This window comes from Myotis lucifugus, unplaced genomic scaffold (genome assembly GCF_000147115.1).
Source record: "Myotis lucifugus unplaced genomic scaffold, Myoluc2.0 scaffold_2, whole genome shotgun sequence".
Lineage (NCBI taxonomy): Eukaryota > Metazoa > Chordata > Mammalia > Chiroptera > Vespertilionidae > Myotis > Myotis lucifugus.
Window position 1 is genome coordinate 13,521,459 of NW_005871050.1, and position 20,227 is coordinate 13,541,685.

A 20,227-nucleotide genomic window follows, 5' to 3' on the forward strand; every position below is an offset into this window, starting at 1 on the left:
GGCGGGGCCACAACCTCCCTATCTGCCCTGCTCTGTTCCTGTACAGGGGAAGGCACCCCAACCCCCTGATGGGCCCTGCTCTGTGTGTGATGGGGTAGAGCCATAACCTCCCCATCGGCCCTGCCCTGAGTGTGACAGTGGCGGAGCCCCAACCCCCTGATCGGCCCTGCCCTGAGTGTGACAGTGGCGGCGCCCCAACCCCCTGATCGGCCCTGCTCTGTGGGTGACAGGGGGCGGTGCCCAAACCCCCTGATTGGCCCTGCTCTGTGAGTGACAGGGGGCAGCGCCCCAACCCCCTGATGGGTCCTGCTCTGTGCGTGACAGGGGGCAGCGACCCAACCCCCTGATTGGCCCTGCTCTGTGCGTGACAGGAGGTGGCGCCGCAACCTCCCCCTCGACCCTGCCTTGAGTATGACAGGGGGCAGTGCCCCAACCCCCCAATTGGCCCCACCCTGAGCGTGACTGAGGGTGGCATCGCAACCTCCCAATCTGCCCTGCTCTGTGCATGACAGGGGGCGGCGCCCCAACTCCCCAATCGGCCCTGGTCTGAGCCTGACCAGGAGCTGCACTTAGGGATTGGGCCTGCCCTCTGCCACCCGGGAGCAGGCCTAAGCCAGCAGGTCGTTATCTCCCGAGGGAGCCCAGACTGCGAGAGCGCACAGGCCGGGCTGGGGTGGGCCCCCTCCCCCCGCCCCCCGAGTGCACAAATTTTTGTGCACCGGGCCTCTAGTCTATATAAAAGCCTAAGTGACTAAACAACTGAAATCCAGTCAACTGATCGCTATGATGCACACTGACCACCAGGGGGCAGACATTCAATGCAGAAGCTGCTCCTGGTGGTAAGTGTGCTCCCACAGGGGGAGCTTTGCTCAGCCACAAGCCAGGCTGACGGCTGCCAGGACAGCAGTGGTGGTGGGAGCCTCTCCCACCTCCTCAGCAGCGCTAAGGATGTCCAACTGCAGCTAGGCCTGCTCCCCGCTGGCAAGTGGACATCCCCCGAGGGCTCCGGGCTGCCAGAGGGATGTCTGACTGCCAGCTTAGGCCCAGTCCCCCAGGGAGTGGGCCTAAGCCAGCAGATGGTCATCCCCCGAGGGGTCCCAGACTTCGAGAGGGCACAGGCCGGGCTGAGGGACCCTCCCAAGTGCACAAATTTTTGTGCACCAGGCCTCTAGTAAATATATATTTGAAAAATAAACATACAAGTAAACCAGAGTAGTCTTAATAATTTGAGAAGCTATAGAGCATCATAGAAACGGTTAAACTAACAGTGTCAACTTGGGCAAATCAAACCTCAGTTTCAGTTTACTTATCTTTAAAATGGCAAAATAATTTCTACCCCTGTTGGCTTATTGGGAGGATAAAATGAAGTAATACATGTAAAATCCTTAGCACACTGCCTGGCAATTAGTAAACACTTAAGAAATCTTAGCTTTTTTAAAAAAAATTATGATTATTAACTATCCTATATAATAAAAGCCTAATATGCTAAGTGTCCAGTCATCTAGTCATCCGTTCAACCAATCAAAGCATAATACGCTAATGATATGCTAAGATCGCTCAACCGCTAGCTATGATGTGCACTGACCACCAGGGAACAGACAATCGACTGGTTGACCAGTCGCTATGATGTGCACTGACCACCAGGGGGCAGACGCTCCTACTGATAGGTTAGCTTGCTGCTGGGGTCCAACCGATTGGGACTGAACGAGATGGGTTGGACATGCCCTGGAGCCCTCCCTCAGTACCTCCCCAGCTGGCCAACCTCCCACATCCCTCTCTGGCCCCAATCATGCACCAGTGGGGTCCCTCAGCCTGGCCTGTGCCCTCTTGCAATCTGGGACCCCTCGGGGGATGTCGGAGAGCCGGTTTTGGCCTGATCCCGCAGGCCAGGCCGAGGGACCCCACTGGTGCACGAATTCGTGCACTGGGCCTCTAGTCATTGTTATAAAAGGAGGAAGCCTAAAGACTCATTTATTCTAGAGTAAATTAAGAAAAGCTCAGCCCAATCTGGTTTGGCTCAGTGGATAGAGCATCGGCCCATGGACTGAAGGGTCCGGGGTTTGATTCCAGTCAAGGGCACATGCCTCAATTGCAGGTTCCCCGGCCCTGGTCAGGGTGCGTGCAGGAGGCAACCAATTTATATGTCTCTCTTACATCAATGTTTCTCTCTGTCTCTCCCTCTCCCTTCCACTCTTTCTAAAAATCAATGGAAAAATATCCTCAGATGAGGATTAACCAAAAAAACAAACAAACAAAAGCCCAAAGTGCTCTTAGAACCAGCTTCACCACCTTACTGGTTCCCATGTTAGTGAGTTAATAAATCTTAAACCAGAAAGGAAGGAAGGAAGGAAGGAAGGAAGGAAGGAAGGAAGGAAGGAAGGAAGGAAGAAAGAAAGAAAGAAAGAAAGAAAGAAAGAAAGAAAGAAAGAAAGAAAGAAAGAAAGAAAGAAAGAAAGAAGGGCCTATACTGTCACTACAGGAAGTTATTTAGGCCCTGGCTGGTGTGGCTCAGTTGGGTGAGCATCATCATGTCCATTGAGAGGTCACCGGTTCGATTCTCGATCAAGGCACATACACACATCCAGGAGTTTCTGGCTGTGTGGGAGTCAGCCAATTGGTTTTTTTCTCTCTCTCCCTTTCCCTTCCTCTATTTCTAAAAATCTATTTTAAAAACATATTTTGTAGGGTGTTGAAGGCCTGGGGCAGGGCGGGAACCGGGTGGTGGAGGGCAAGGGGGAAAAAGTGGGGGGGATCTGTAATGCTCTCAACAATTTTTTAAAAAGACGGTGATTGGGCAAAAAACTATAGATGTCTGGTGTAGCCAGGCATTGAGGTTTGATATTTCCCAGGCAGAAGTGCTGCTCTTTGAGTGAAATAAAGTGAATTCCCTCTAGTTAAAACACTGTGAATCCTGACAGCTTTTCTCAAACTTCTAAGCAAAAACCAAATAAAACAAATAACAACAATAAAGCAAATAAAAACATATTTTTAAAAATAAAAAAATTATTTCGCCTGGAGAAGACTTGAGAATATGGTCCAATAGTCTGTGAAAGGATTTGATGAGGATATTGCTAAGAAGTCGTCATCAATGTAAATGAAACACTGACCAAGGAGATATGGGCAAAATTCAAGTAGGAGAGACATGGTTGGAAATAGTTTCTTGACTTTCCTGGAAATGGAAGAGGCTACTGAGAAAGCTGGTGTGGTCCCCATCCCTAGATACCACCCCAATGTTACCCCAATTGTATGGCAGAAGGAAGGTCTCAGGTCCCAAGAATTCTATTTATGAATTTCTAATACATCAAGTGACCACAAACTGTAATGAGAAATTTTCATTATCAATCTACAGGGAACCCATACCGGAACCCTAGCTTCTGCCTTTGACAAAGCAAATTCACACAACTGCAGCAGTAGCTCTCTGCCCAGTACCATAAAGATCCCCAGCTACAGCTTCCCAGCACCATTATCACTTTCGCCTTTAAATGTCATCATCTGAAGAAATTAATGGGCACATTAAAATTTCCACCTGCAAATGAGAAAATCCAATTTTTTTCAGATGACTCAAGCTGAGAAGTAATCTGAATTTTCCATCCAACACTGAACTCAGAAAAGCCAACACCACACCCACATGGGGTTTTGTTGATTTTCTTTACCCAAAACCAATCTGAGAAATACTTTTTTTTCTGAATACAAACGGTTCAGTTGTAGAATTACCAAAGCAAGATGGGAATGTGAGATGATAAATTAACCATTTTATGTCAAAGAGGTGTCAATGAATATGGCAGTAGGTTTGGCCCTAGATTTTTAGTTCCACAAAGCTCCTTCTTTGTAGGTCCAATGCTTCTGTATTCTGAGGGTTTGACAGCCTCTGGAGTGATTTTACTTATACATTTCAAATAGTTGAGTCCAACATTTAATGACATCCTGCCCATCTTCATAGCTTCTTGGCATACATTTTCCTTCAAGTTCAAAAGAAAAAGGAGCTTTATGTGTTTTCCCAGCTTAGTGAGGTTGCACTGACTGATAAAAATATCTTGGGCCCTAGTCGGTTTGGCTCAGTGGATAGAGCATTGGGCTATGAACCAAAAGATCCTGAGCTGGATTCTGGTCAAGGGCACATACCTTGGTTGCAGGCTCTCTCTGGCTCGGGCCCTGGTCGGGGCTCCTGCAGGAGGCAACCAATTGATGTGTTTCTCTCACATTGACGTTTCTGTCTTTCCCTCTCTCTTCCACTCTCTCTAAAAATCAATGGAAAAATATCCTCGGGTGAGGATTAACAAAAAAACAAATAAAAAAAGCTTGGAAAGAGGACCCTAGAGGGAATTTTGTTTGAGGTAGTAGGTCAGTTTTCAGGATTTTGAGGCAGGATCATTCCTACTGTGTAAGGTACAGAGGACACTATCAGAAAGCTGTGCTTTCCATGTCACTTCATTTGCTTAGGAAGGGTAGGGTTTGTGGCACTCATCACACACACCAGACCTCCCTGCTTCTAAGCTAAATATCTAGGTTATTTCTAGAGAAGTGATAATTTCTGTAACAACGAATCTCTCCATTCACGTCATGGGCTTCACACTTCTGACTTTGCCCCCACTTTTGTGGGGGCTGGCTGGGGGGTGTTTAAGAAAGTTCTTTGACATGTTAAGGCCAAGATGCCTCACAGGGCCATCTTCCTGACTAATTCTTAGCAAATCACTGCGGTTAAGCTGTATACCTACCGTTACTAGAGATGCCTGACACCTTGGAGAGTAAACCATTGCAGACACCAATGAGCTGTATACCTGTGCACTAAATTCTACCATTCTAACCTTTATGCGGCCAGCTTTTTGCAAACACACTGATTCCCAGAATGCACACACATGCACACAGATATATACACATACATATATACATATATACACACACATACACACACAGAGAGAGAGATCTACCCTATCCCACAGGTCACACTTTTCTTCCCCTCACCCCATTCTGCTAAGCTAATTAGATAAACTGCCCCACAGCAGATCTCTGATAACTCTTTCCAGCTTCATGTGTTGGTGTCCCTCCCCATCCAGCTCCCTATATTTTTAAGAAGGGCTCCAAAACACACAATATTTTGTTTCTTTCTCTAATGGAAAGTTCAGGCCTTGGGGCCTGCCTGTAGGGAAAGAATTTGGCAAAGAAACATCCTTTCCCCACACCCTACAAATCACGAGGCTTGGGTAACTGCCTACTCCCTCGACATAAAGCTGGCTCCAAGTCTAAACACACACATATGGTGTCCAGCTGCCCCTCACTTCAGAGTCGGAGACTTGGCCTTCCTCTTGTCTTCCCCAACCTACATTCCATCACCTCCTCATAGATCACTGATGGGAGCCATATGTTCAGAATTTACATGTACTGTATTCATAATGGAAAATTCTAGTCAGATTTCTGCAATAGATATCTGGATGTCAGCTTTGTTCAATTTCTCTGGACACAGAGCAGAGCCATTTGGCTGTCATATGTCTCTCCACATCTTAGAAAAGTAAAATAATTTTTGTACTTAGGTAGACTTCCTTGATTATAGATCCTGAAGACTTTTGTAAATATTCTCACAAGCATGTGATTCCTTTCATCTGTTTAAACTAATATATCACTTTCAGAGATTAAACTTAACTCTTTACATTTCTAAATACATTCCAATCTGTACTCACACAGAAAGATATAGACACATATGAATCATGTGTCATTCAGTTGCAGAAGCATATAGTCTAGCCTAGACAGATGCTTTTCCACCCTTTGATCTATGCCAATTTAGCACTTGCTTGTACAGTGTGTTATATGGTGCTCTAATTGCTTCCAATGTATTAGGCTGATCTTGCCAACCATACTGTAACATCCTAAAAGCCTTGGTCTACATATGATACTCCTTATATAGTCTGCAGAGCCTACCACAGTGGTGAGTATATGATAAGAACTCTCAAGTGAATGGGTCAATCAAATCAATTTTCTTAATCTATTCTCTTAAATTATTGGGGAGAATATTTTAAAATAAAATCAAGGCTTATGGGTGGGAGGAGAGCGTGACTTCAGTGGGGCGTTTTCTGGGGTAATGATTAAATTCATAGAACTGTGCACTTCCCAAAAAGTAAATTTTACTGTATGATAATTTTTAAAAATTAAAAAAATTGTAAATAAAAGCAAATAAGTGAGGAAATTTTACTTTCAGTACTGTTTTTCTCAGTAATTTTAAAACTTAATCTAATCCTTGTTTCCTATCCAGAATTGAGTTAAATGTTTCTTTTAAATCAGCCTGAATCTCTTAAAGTCCAGTTCCCCCAAAACACCTTGTATAAGTCAGGGACAATTATTACATAGGTTTCAGATACCTCTATTCTTTAATAAAGTCTGTCTTCTGAATCATACCAGAGATTGCAATATCCAAGCTGATCAAAAGCAAATGAGGTTCTAACAAGTCTGTTAAAATAACAAAGCTTAGACTAGAAGCTATTTCAAACTCAATGCTTTTCCACTGAGGTCAAATAATATAGGATTCTTCTCTTTACATGTCTATATCCCTCCTCATACCACAAAGGGTTTGAGGTAACTTACAATAATACAATCAACACCTTACATATAAAAAATATTAACTAAAAATCTAGGCCAAGGGGGGGGGTGGAAAAAGCCAGAAGTAGGACATAGATATTCAAGACATAAAGTCCTACATGGTTAATAAAGTTTGAGCTGCAAATTTGGCTTTGAACAGCCTGGAAGCCAAAGCAAAATTATCATGTTTCCACATGATCATTTACTAGATTTGTATTGTCCGTGAGGAATAAAAGCAAAGCAGTTCCTCAGGATAAACAAATTTTTCCTGGCACTTAGTTCTAAAATTTCTCACGTGGGGATGTCATATAGAGGACATTGAGTCTTCAACAATATGCCTATAATAGATTTAACTAATTCTGCAGGGTTCTAAAAAATATCTTGTAAAAAAATGCTTCTGGGTCAAACAAGTTGTGACTTTAGCAAATTAACTGCCCCTTCCTGAGCCTGAGTTTGCCCAAAATTAGTTGTTGGATTACTTGACCTAGTAATTTCCTACCAGCTGTGACATTCTTTGACTCCGTGACTTAATAAATTAAATTTTGGATTCCAAGATGGCTATAGAGTAGGTGCAAGCTACACTCACCTTCTCCTGGAGCCAAACCTGATTTACAGTTAAATTATAAAGCAATCAAACTGAATGACCAACTAAAGGTCAACTGAAATGAAATGTTATAACCAAGGATTTACAGAAGATGCCACAGAGAGACTGATAAGAAGGGTAGAGATGCAGAAAGAGCTGGCCCACTCCCACAGATGGTGGCTGAGAAGCTGGAGGGATAACTCTGATGTAAAACCTTCTCTCCCAGAAGTGTGGGGTCTCAATCCCTCATAGGGATCCCCAACCCAGAGCAACAAAGACAGGAAGAGGAGCCTGCATGGCATCTGGTGGTAAAATCAGTAGGGATTCAGTCCACCCAGGAGAGGAGGGAGTCTTCTAGAGACTCAGATGTCTCCTTCTCAGGGTTGAGCACTCCTATTGTTACAGCACCAGCCTGGGGAGTGCAACTGCTGGAGACACCACTCTGCTGAGCTAGGGTCCTGTACAGGGGTCAGCTGACTGCACCCAGCAAGGACCTTTGCGGTGCTCTTTTTCTGGAGAATCCCTTGGTGGAGACTCAGACAGTAATTGAGCTGTGTATCTTTGGAAAGGGGACCATTCTTCCCCACCTCAAACACAGAGCAGGTGCCCCCTGTTGAATCACTTGGCCTGCCTTTTCACGACTGTGGCCCTGCCCTGCTGAGTTCAGTCCTGCAGGGGGATCCGAGTGCCAGGCAGAGTTTGGACTTCCGAAGCCCTTCTCCTGGGGAGGCTTTTGTCCAAGAATCAGAGGGGTAGGTGCTAGGTTGTGTTGAAATAATGCTCTACCCTACAAAAAAATGAAGATGGTTTATGGGAAAATACCTCTTCTCCAGGAAGATAAAAGTAGGAATTACCAAAGAAAGCAAGTTTTGGCATTACAGAGACCATTGGTGGGGGTTGGACAGAATATGAATTTGGAATCTGCATCTGTTGAGTCTTAGTGTCTTTCAAATGACTTTCAAAATAAAATCTTATTTTGGCAAAGGCAAAAAAAAAACAACAACAACAAACAAAAATAAACAGCATGGTACTGGCATATAAACAGACATATAGATCAATGGAATAGAATATAGAGCCCAGAAATAAACCCATGCCTTTATGGTCAATTAATACTTGACAAAAAAGGCAAGAACATACAATGGAGTAAAGACAATCTATTCAACAAATGGTGGTGGGAAAATTGTACAGATGCATGCAAAAAATGAAACTAGACCACATTCGTACACCTTATATAAGAATAAACTCAAAATGGATTAAAGATGAATACAAGACTCAAAACCATAAAACTCCCAGAAGAAAACATAGACAGTAAAATCTCTGACATTTCTTTTAGCAGTATTTTTCTGACATATCTCCTCAGGCAAGGGAAACAAAGAAAAAATAAACAAATGGGACTACATCAAACTAAAAAGGTTTTGCACAGCATAGGAAACCATCAACAAAATGAAAAGACAACCCACTGAATGGGTGAACATATTTGCCAATGATACATTCAATAAGGGGTTAATATCCAAAATGTATAATAAACTCATGCAACTCAACACCAAAAAAACAAACAATCCACTTAAAACATGGGCAGAGGACCTGCAATAGAAACTCTCTAATAGACATATGAAAAGATGTTCGGTTTCAATAATCATCAGAGAAATGCAAATTTAAACCACAATGAAATATCACCTCACACCTGTCAGAATGCCTATCAATAAATCAACAAACAATGAGTGTTGGCAAGGATGTGGAGAAAAGGGAACCCTCATACACTGTTAGTGGGAATGCAGATTGGTGCAGTCACTGTGGAAAGCAGTATGGAGGTTCCTCTAAAAAATTTAAAATGGAACTGGCTTATAACCCAGCAATTCTACTTCTGGGTATATATCCAAAGAAACCTAAAACACTAATTCAAAATAATATATGCACCCCTATATTCATCATACTGTTATTTACAATAGCCAAGATATGGGAGCAAACCAGGTGCCCATCAATAGATGAGACGATAAAAATAGTGGTGCTACATATATATAAATGGAATATTACTATACAATTAAAAATAATGAAATCTTACCCTTTGCAACAGCATGGATGGACCTAAAGGGTATTATGCTAAGTGAAATAAGTCAATCAGAGAAAGACAAATACCACATGATTTCAATTATATGTGGAAGCTAAAAAACAAAATAAACTGACAAATAAAATAGAGACAGACACATAGAGACAGAGAACAGATTGATGGTTGCCACAGGGGAGGGAATTGGGGGCTGGGTAAAAAAGATGGAGGAACAAATTGGCAGTTACAAAATAGTCACTGGGATGTAAAGTACAGCACAGGAAATACAGTAACTATGTATGGTGCCAGTGGGTACTTGAAATATTGAGGGAACACTTTGTGAAACATATCCTATCTAATAAAGAGGGAATATGCGAATTAACTCTTACACCCTCACAAGATTGTGGCGCCCAGTCCCAATAAAGAGGGAATATGCTAATTAACTCTTACGCCCTCACAAGATTGTGGCGCCCAGTCCCCTCAGCCCCACCTCATCCAGCCGGAGTCCCCCAGTCCCCTCAGCCCTGCAAAGGAAGGCAGTTGGGGGCGATCGGGCCAGCAGGGGAGGGTAGTTGGAGGCGATCGGGCCAGCAGGGGAGGGAAGTTAGGGATGATCATGCTGGCAGGGGAGCAGGTAGGTGTCAACCAGGCTGGCAGGGGAGCGATTAGGGAGCTGTCAGGTTGGCAGGCAGAGTGGTTAGGGGCAATCAGGCAGGCAGGCAGGCGAGTGGTTAGGAGCCAGCAGTCCCAGATTGTGAGAGGGATGTCTGACTGCTGGTTTAGGCCCGATCCCTGTGGGTCCCAGATTGGAGAGGGTGCAGGCTGAGCTGAGGGACAACCCCCCCCCCACCCGTGCACGAATTTTGTGCACTGAGCCTCTAGTTATTGTATAACCACTATGCAATATATCTAAAAATACAAAATAATATTGAATGTAAACTGCAATTGAAAAAGAAAATTTAAAATAATTATTTATTTTTTAAAAAAGAAAATGCCTGTTTCTCACAACCTGGTGATAATGTTGTATGGCAAACTTTTTTATCTTAGCCAGAATGATAGACAAAAACTACTATTTCATTGTTTGGGTTTGTATTTCTCTGATGATGAGTGATGTTGAGCTTCTTTTCAATTTTTTGGGAGTCATTTATATTTTACTTCCTGGGAAAAATTTTTCTGTGGATTATTGGTCTAATTCAGTGGTTGGCAAACCATGGCTCGTGAGCCACATGCGGCTCTTTGGCCCCTCAAGTGTGGCTCTTCCACAAAATACCACGTGCAGGCGCGCATGTACAGTGCGATTGAAACTTCGTGGCCTATGCACAGAAGTCGGTTTTCTGCCTGGGCGAGTCTATTTTGAAGACGTGGCGTTAGAAGAAGTGGGGAGTGTCGGTCGGTGGGGCGATGGGAGATGCGGCACAGGCGGGCTGTGGGATACACAGCACGGGGGAGGTACATTGTTTTGAGGTTGGACAGAATCCCACCGTCTATCTGAAATTCAGTCGTCTATCTGAAACAAGTATACAAGACGAGTGTGGATGGGAGAGTTGGAAGGGGTCGACCTCAGCAAACGTACCTCAATCAGTTTGAGGACGTTTTTCCAGCTTAGGAGTACCCTAATTAAGTTAATAGCAATGTACCTACCTATATAGTTTAAGTTTAAAAAATTTGGCTCTCAAAAGAAATTTCAATCGTTGTATTGTTGATATTTGGCTCTGTTGACTAATGAGTTTGCTGACCACTGGTCTAATTTGTAAGAGATATTTATACATTTAAAAAAAACATTTTTCTGCAAAAAAAAAGAAAGAAAGAAACAGACTTGTGGTGGATTTGTATTCTATCAACCTAGCTAAGCTAGAACTAGCATTTCTAGAATTTTCTTCCCTATTCAAAATAGTTAAGATTTAGCATGGGCCAGGAAAGCAATTTTGCATGAGATTTGAGAGGTGGAAGTGAAGTAGCGGCCTTCATCTTCTTATGCCTAGATGGTGGGTGTAGGGTGCCAAGTGCTATTGCAGCTTAGGCATGCTGTCTCCTCTACAGGCTCTAGCCTCTGGTGTGGGGCAGTGTCTGAGCCCCCAGCAACTGCTAAACCTCCTCCTTCAGCTTCTCTGAATTTGGGGGCAACACACATAGGTCACACCTCTTCCAGTTCCCATACGATCTCCTTTTACATCTTCTCTGACTCAGGGGCCAGGTGTGGGTTCAGCTCTGTAATAAAGCATACCACCTTTTCCTGCAGAACAACCCCCCCATCTTTGAAGTTGGTTTGAAGTCTGTGAGAGGCTTATGTGAATTCCAGTTTGTTCTCCTGGGTTTCAGCTGTTCCTCATAAGTTCTAGTTTGACCTTGCTCTCCTCCATTTCACATTCACCTTTCATGACTATCCTGCTGACTTCAAGCCCAGCATCAGATGAATAAGAAAAGCCTGTGGGAACTATCAGTTCCCACAATTATATAAGGTAATCCCCATAATAAATCCTTTGGCTGGTTTTTCTTTCTAATCATTCCTAAATGGTTCTGCTTCTCTGATTCAAACTGACTGATAGAAGGCTCAATGAAGTAAAATTATTTGCCCACGTTCACAAGCTGGGGGTAGCATTGTAAATTACAACAGGTTTAGCTGACCCCAAAGTCAGTGCTTACTTGCCTAGGTAAGGAGTTTCCTGTTACCTGAACTCTGACCAGAACTAGCACTGATTTTCCCAGGGAGTAGTAAGCAATTGTACTCAACACTCCAAACCCCCACTCTACTTTATTTTCTGCCATAGAATGTATCTGTGTTTAACACACTATACATTGAACTAATATATTTTGTTCATTTTCTGCATAGTCCACTAAAATATAAGCTCCATGAGGGCAGAAATGTGTGTTTGTTTTGCTTATTAATATATCTCTAATGCCTAGAAAAATATTTTACACATAGCAGATGCTCAATAAATATTTCTGGTTGAGTGAATGTAACTATGTCATTCCAGTCAGCAGGGTTAATACTTTGAGGTAATAGAAAACAGTAAAAGAATCCAAATCTACTCAAGAAATAATTATTACATGTGTTCTGATTATCAATCTCTTTTAAAACTAAAGCAAATAGTGAGAACAAAGTGTTTTAACAGTGCCAAGAAGTAATATCAACCTAATGAAAACCACCACTAATAACAACACAAAAAACTAAACAAAAGCATTATTGATAGAAACCTGTTCTCTCTTATACTATTTAATATATGTAGTTACATTTTTAAATATCCTTATAATATAGCTATGTTTTAAAATATCCCTACTTCAAAATCAGTCATTGTTGACTTCTGGCCTTTATCTCCTTATGAAACAAAACCTAGAGGAAGAAGCCCAGACACATAAAATCACAGAGTGTCACAGTTGGAAGTCTTTTCAAGATAATCTTTCATTTTACAGATGAGGAAACTAAAGCCCAGAGAAAAGTGACATGCCTAAGGTCACACAGCTAGATCATAGTCTGCTACTTAGAATTAAATCGCTACTGTGACCCCTCTAAGCAGTAAAAGGAGAATAATAGTATCTATCTCAAATGAGAATTAAATAAATACATGAAAAACACTTAGCACCGTGCCTGGCACATAGTAAGCATGTTAGTTACCTCTCCCTGCCAGACACACACACACACACCATATCCCAACATTACTATCTTTTGTAATGACATTCACGAACCACTTTAAGAATCTAAGGAACCTTAATAAAAATGCAAACTTCAGAAACAGGGACACTTATTTGCTGAATAAACAGATTCATAGTTGGGTTTCTTCAGCTAGCATATTCCACTGGCACATTTAAAACTGGAATTGTTTACCAAAAGTGCATTTACTGACTACCATTCCAGGATGAGGAGCAATGGCAAGATTCCAGGCACACCTGCATTCATTTCAAGCCATCTGGAAAAGTTTTGACATCCTCATTTCCCCCAGTGTAAGAAGTGTAAGTTTGATGGTCCCCATGCTGTTGTCTACCTTCCAAAAGTTGTTGAAAAGGAAAAGAAGTCACTTTCAGGGAGGTTTGCTTTGAAAAAGCATTAGTATAGTCCATACCAAATTTGGCATTTTGCGAGGACAGTTTTGAAAACACAAATAAACTGAGAAATGGTGGAATAACTTGCAGTGGAATGTGTGGGGAGTAATGAACTGCCAGCTGTTTCCTCAAACCTCATTCTATAGATGACCACATCTTCTGCCATATGTGTGTGTGTGTGTGTGCTGCCACATATATGTGTGTGTGTGTGTGTGTGTGTGTGTGTGTGTGTGTGTGTATTGATTTTAGAGAGGAAGGGAAAGTCTGGAGAGAGAAGTAGGAACATCAATGATGAGAGAGAATTATTGATCAGCTGCCTCATGCACGCCCCCTACTAGGGATCAAGCCCACAACCTGGGCATGTGCCCTTGACCAGAATTGAACCTGAGATCCTTCAGTCCACAGGCCTACGCTCTATCCACTGAGCCAAACCGGCTAGGGCTTCTGCCACTTCTTAAAGCTAACTCTGTTGGGGTTAACTTGAAGATGTTACTAAAAAGCTGAATATGCTTTCTAAAAAAGACTGTACAGAAAACTAAGGTGAAATCAGATACCTCTCATAGTTTCAGGGTAAAACTGAATTCATGTTCTTACCTATTTCCAGTCATCAATCACTAATGGTCTATCCTAAAAGACTCTCCTCTACATCTATCAAACTTAAGTGCATCTCATCTGTGTATGGTGCTAGGACCTTATGACAGGCAAGAAGAATTAACAATCTGAGCAGGCACTAATGTACAATAGTGGCAGGGTAGAAAGAAAGGAGAGCCCTGGTCAGTATGGCTCAGTTGGTTGGGCATTGTCCTGCGCACAGCAAGGTTGCCAGTTCAATTCCTGACAGGCCACCTGCCCAGGTTGTGGGCTCGATCCCTGGTAGGGGGAGTGCAGGAGGTAGCCAATTGATGTTTCACTCTCACATCAGTGTTTCTCTCTCTCCCGATCCCTTCCTCTCTCTCTAAAAATCAATTAAAACTCTTTTTAAAAATAGAGAGAAGGAAGGAAGGAAGGAAGGAAGGAAGGAAGGAAGGAAGGAAGGAAGGAAGGAAGGAAGGAAGGAAAAAGAAAGAAAGGAAGGAGAGAGTGAGACTCAATTCCTGGTCCATCCCAGGCTGTAACCCGTTAACAAAATATTTTAAAGTCACTCCCACCTTGCATGAACAGGGTATAAAAATCTAGGGACTTCTGTAGCCTGTCTGTACTCTGAGGAAAAAAGATGTAAATTTATACCTAAGTGTCCTGTTTCAGTCATTGATTTAAATTTTTTTTCCTGGTTGTCTAATACCTACTATAAGGCACAAAACCTGCTTCTGGGAGGAATGTCACTGAATATAGACTAATAGGGAACTATAGGGCTCCCTTCCTAAAAGCAACTAATGATCTGGCAAAAACTGTCAGAATCAACTTTTGAAGAACTCTTAAATATAAAATCAAAAAATGACAATTACCAGGGAAAGACTTAAAGAAAGAAGAGGCTGCGTTTTTGTAATAGAGTACAATCTACACTAATAAAAGACAAAGATGCTAATTGACTGTATGTTTGCTATGCCCTAAGCCACGCCCACAAGCCAATCAGAGTGACTATATGCAAATTAACCCAACCAAGATGGCGGCCGGCAGCCGCGGAGCTGGAGCAAGTAGGAGGCTTGGTTGCCCAGGTGATGGAGGAAGCCAAGCTTCCCACCTGCCCTGAGCTGGCTGTGGCCTCCACTCGTGGCAACAAAGTTTCAATTATAGAAGACAAATAAATCCCAGATACCTGCTTCCAGCCAGCCTCCACTGGGAGCTTGGGTGGCTGGGGGGCTTAGCCAGCCTGAAAACGGCTCTCAGCCCCTCACCCAGACTGGCCAAACACCCCAGCAGGACAACCCACCCTGAAGGGACTGTGGCCAGCCTGCAAACGGCCCTCAGCCCCTCACCCAGACTGGCCAGGCACCCCAAGGGGGACCTCCACACTGAAGGGGCTGTGGCAAGCGTGAAAACAGCCATCAGCCCTTCACCTGGGCTGGCCAGGCACCCCAGGGGGGACACCTACCCTGAAGGGGCTGTGGCCAGCCTGCAAACAGCCATCAGCCCCTCACCCAGGCTGGCCAGGCACTCCTATATAATAAAAGGGTAATATGCAAATTGACCCTAACAGCAGAGCAACTGGGAATGACTGGTCACTATGACACACACTGACCACCAGGGGGCAGATGCTCAATGCAGGAGCTGCCCCCTGGTGGTCAGTGCGCTCCCACAGGGGGAGCTCTGCTCAGCCACAGCCAGGCTGATGGCTGCCAGTACAGCGGTGGTGGTGGGAGCCTCTCCCACGTCCTCAGCAGCACTAAGGATGTCCGACTGCAGCTTAGGCCTGCTCCCCACTGGCAAGTGGACATCCCCTGAGGGCTCCCAGGCTGCCAAAGGGATGTCTGACTGCCGGCTTAGGCCCGATCCCCCAGGGAGCGGGCCTAAGCCAGCAGGTGGTCATTCCCCAAGGGGTCCCAGACTGCGAGAGGGCACAGGCCAGGCTGAGGGACCCCCCTGAGTGCACAAATTTTTGTGCACTGGGCCTCTAGTGTTATTATAAATTACTCACAAACCATCACCACTCATCAGATTGGCAGTGGCTCTGCCAGCCACAGCCTGCACCTCTGATGCACATTGTTGGTGCCAGAGGGAGCAATATAGACCTTATTCTCAAAAAATTAGGTCATGACCTGTCTGGTATTTCCCTCAAAGACCAGAACAAAGACTGACCTTTGTTTTATCCAACTCAGAGAGTGTCCAGTGGTAGGGTAGTTTTCTGGACATGCGTATTTAAAGACACAGGTACTGGATGCAGCAGTCTGAAGAAAGGGACAACACTTGGAACAAGAAATAGAACAAGAGTGAAGTATAGCATAAGAAATATAGTCAATAATATTGTAATAATCATGTATGGTGTCAGGAGGTACTAGACTTATTGGGGGGACTGCTTCATAAGTTATATAAATGTCTAACTACTATGCTGTACACCTAAAACTAAAATAATATTAAATGTCAACTATAATTTAAAAATAAAACAAATTTAAATAGACCAAGAATCCTGGGAAGGAAGAGTTTGGGAAAAGAGCTACAAGTGGGGATAAGAACTTTGAAAAGCTCCCATATATACCAGGAAATCAAAAAATGCACATGCATGCCCTGTGTGTGAAGACCCTAAGTTTTAACCTCTAGCTAGGCTTTAGGCTCTATACAAGTTGGAAATAAAGACTAGGAGTTGTAAATAGCGTGACTAAATATTGAAGGAGTGCCCAACATAAAACCAATGTGCAAAAACTGAAAGAGTAGTCCTTTTATTTTCTTTTTCCAAATTTTATTTTTCAATTATAGTTTACATTCAATATTATTTTGTAGTAGTCCTTTTCTTTCTTCTTTATTTTCTCTTCTTTTTATCTTTTGTTGGTTCTAGGCATTTAAGATAACTCTATTAAAATACCAGCTGACCACTAAGCTTACCAGACCAGAACCTTCAGAAGCCACATATGCCAAAGAACATAGCTTTACCAAAATACAGAGTCCCAAAAATGTGTATCACTTTAACAAGCTGACAGCTCACTTTTGAAAATGAAATGTCTTTAATAAACACTGTATACATTTTGGAGGGACACCCTATAGTTCAGAAAAGCCCACAAAGGGCACAAATAACAAATTCTGGGTAGGATGGAGAATCTGATTTCCAGAATTACCACATTATAATATTCAAAATATCTACTTTTCAATAAAAAAATCACAAGGAATGCAAAGATACAAGACCACATTGCCCATCAACAGGGGGAAAAAAATAATTGAATCTGTTCCTTAGAGAGTCCAGATTTTGGACTTACTGAACAAAGACTTTAAATGAACTGTCAAATATAATCTTCCAGAATAAGTATATCTGTGGAGACAGCACATAGATTAGTACTTGACAGAGATTGGGGGGTGAGGGTAGGAAGAAAGTGAATGGGAAATGACTATTTAATAGGTATAGAGTTTTCTTTGGAAGTGATCAGATATTCTGAAATTAGATAATGGTGATGCCTACACAGTATTGTGAATGCACTAAATGCCACCAAATTATACACTTTAAAATGATTAATGGTTAATTTTATGTAATTTTACCTCAATCAAAAAAATAATTTTTTAAATCCTGCTTCTGAAATGTAGTTGTGCCTTCCTCCTGGGACCATTCTAAGCACATTGTACTCAAATCCTTTTTATTTTTTTTTATTTTATTGTCTCCTTTTGCCCCAATTGACACCCGCCCCCCAGCCATTCCCACCCTGGGCAAGCCCCCAGTGTCTGTGTCCATTGGTTATACTAATATGCATGTATACAAGTCCTTTGGTTGCTCTCTAACCTGGCCCTACCCTACCATTTGTCTCTATATCAATCTATTCTTGTTCACCAAATTATGTTGTTCATTATATCCCACATATGAGTGAGATCATATGATATTTATCTTTCTCCGACTGCCTTATTTCGCTTAGCATAATGCTCTCCAGTTCCATCCATGCTGCTGCAAATGGTAAAAGTTCCTTCTTTTTTATAGCAGCATAGTATTCCATTGTGTAGATGTGCCACAGATTTTGGTTGTTTTTGTTTGTTTGGTTGGTTGGTTTTGCTTTTTTTTCTTTATTGATTAAGGTATTACATATGTGTCCTTATCCCCTCATTGCCCCCCCCCCAACTGCTTGCTCATGCCCTCACACCCCTGGTGTCTGTGTCCATTGGTTATGCTTATATGCATGCATACAAGTCCTTTGGTTGATCTCTCCCCCTTACCCCCACCCTCCTCTACCTTCCCTCTGAGGTTTGAGCATCTGATTGATGCTTCTCTGTCTCTGGATCTGTTTTTGTTCATAAGTTTATGTTGTTCATTATATTCCATAAATGAGTGAGATCATGTGATATTTATCTTTCTCTGACTGGCTTATTTCACTTAGCATAATGCTCTCCAGTTTCATCCATGCCGTTGCAAATGGTAAGAACTCCTTCTTTTTTACCACTGCGTAGTTTTCCATTGTGTAGATGTACCACCGTTTTTTAATCCACTCATCTGGTGATGGGCTCTTAGGCTGTTTCCAAATCTTAGCTATGGTGAATTGTGCTGCTATGAACATAGGGGTGCATATATCCTTTCTGATTGGTGTTTCTAGTTTCTTGGGATATATTCTTAGAAGTGGGATCACTGGGTCAAATAGGAGTTCCATTTTTAGTTTTTTGAGGAAACTCCATACTGTTCTCCACAGTGGCTGCACCAGTCTGCATTCCCACCAGCAGTGCACGAGGGTTCCTTTTTCTCGGCATCCTTGCCAGCACTTGTAATTTGTTGATTTATTAATGATAGCCATTCTGACAGGTGTGAGATGGTACCTCATTGTCATTTTGATTTGCATCTCTCAGATGATTAGTGACTTTGAGCATGTTTTCATATGTCTTTCAGTCTTCCTTCTGTCTTCTTTTGAAAAGTGTATTTACATCCTTTGACCATTTTTGGATTGGATCATTTATCTTCTTTTTGTTAAGTTGTATGAGTTCTCCATAAATTTTGGAGATTAAGCCCTTATCAGAAATATCATTGGCAAATATGTTCTCCCATGCAGTGGGCTTTCTTGTTGTTTTGTTGATGGTTTCTTTTGCTGTGCAAAAGTTTTATTTTGATGTAGTCCCATTTGTTTATTTTCTCCTTAGTCTCCATTGCCCTAGGAGCTGTGTCGGTAAAGATATTGCTGTCAAAGCCTTTTAAATGACAGATTGCTGGGACATTTTCAAGCTTACAGAACAGGTAGCATGAACTGTTTTGTCACTATTAATAATTAATGTTCATTTAATAAATGTTAACATGCTTGACAAAATTTAGTCCAAGATTTGATCTCATTAAAACCTCATAGGGAAAATGTGAAAAAGTAAATAACCCTCACCCATCTCAAACTCAAGACTTCTTTGATAGCTACCATTATCTCCAGATAAATAAATATAGATAAAATCAAATTGACTATACATGGTAAGTGTTCAAAGAATGTTAATTGTTATGATATTCAAAATTAATTTAATTATCACTTAAGACACTCAAGAACAGTGGGAAGAAAGGGAAATGATTTACTTATAGTGTAAATAAGAGACTTGCCAAATAAACCAAATATGTATGATCAGACAAAGTAAAATCATATGGAGTACAGGATTCCAAAGTTCACCACCACCACCACACATGCAGAACTACAAACACTGCAAGGAGAAGCATTAAGGAGCCATCAAATACCTTTAGACAATAATATAAATTATATAATATATAATTTAAACAATAATATAAATCTTATGCTTAATTGTCTGTTGCTTCTAAGTGTTACCAAAATTGTTACAAGATGATAATGCACATGGCCATAAAGAAAATTATGACTCTTTGTTGGAGAAAAATGCATCATGTATTTTGCACTATGGCTTCACATGGTTTTGGTTTCTTTGATTTGTTTGGTTGTTTATCTCAATTGTGGTGTTCTCCTTGCCTACAACCTATTCAAACCTGAATCTAAATAACTGGAAGTTGAGTTGACAGAAGCCCTGAGCAGAGAATTAGAAGACCTGCATCTGTATGTACCTTTAGCCAAGTTACTCCTTTTCATTGTGCCTCAGTTTTCTCATCTACAGTATAGGAATGATGCCTGCCCCACCTATCTCATATTGATGTGGAGACAGTAAGATGATTAGCAGTGTGAGCCCCACCCTACTGGTAGCCAAAACCATTGGTCTTTATCAGTGTGATATACAGGCCACTGAATGCAAGCTCAGAGCTAAGCAAGGCAGGTTTCCACCTTGCCCCAAGAGTGGAAGCAATAGAAACTAGCATGGAGATTCTTTCATATAAATAATCCTATATAATAAAGAGGTAATATGCAAATTAACCCTCATGCCCTCACAAGATGGCTGCCTATGACCAGGCCAGCAGGGGGTTTAGTGAGGGACAACCAAACAACTGAACAAGCAGGCTGCATGGG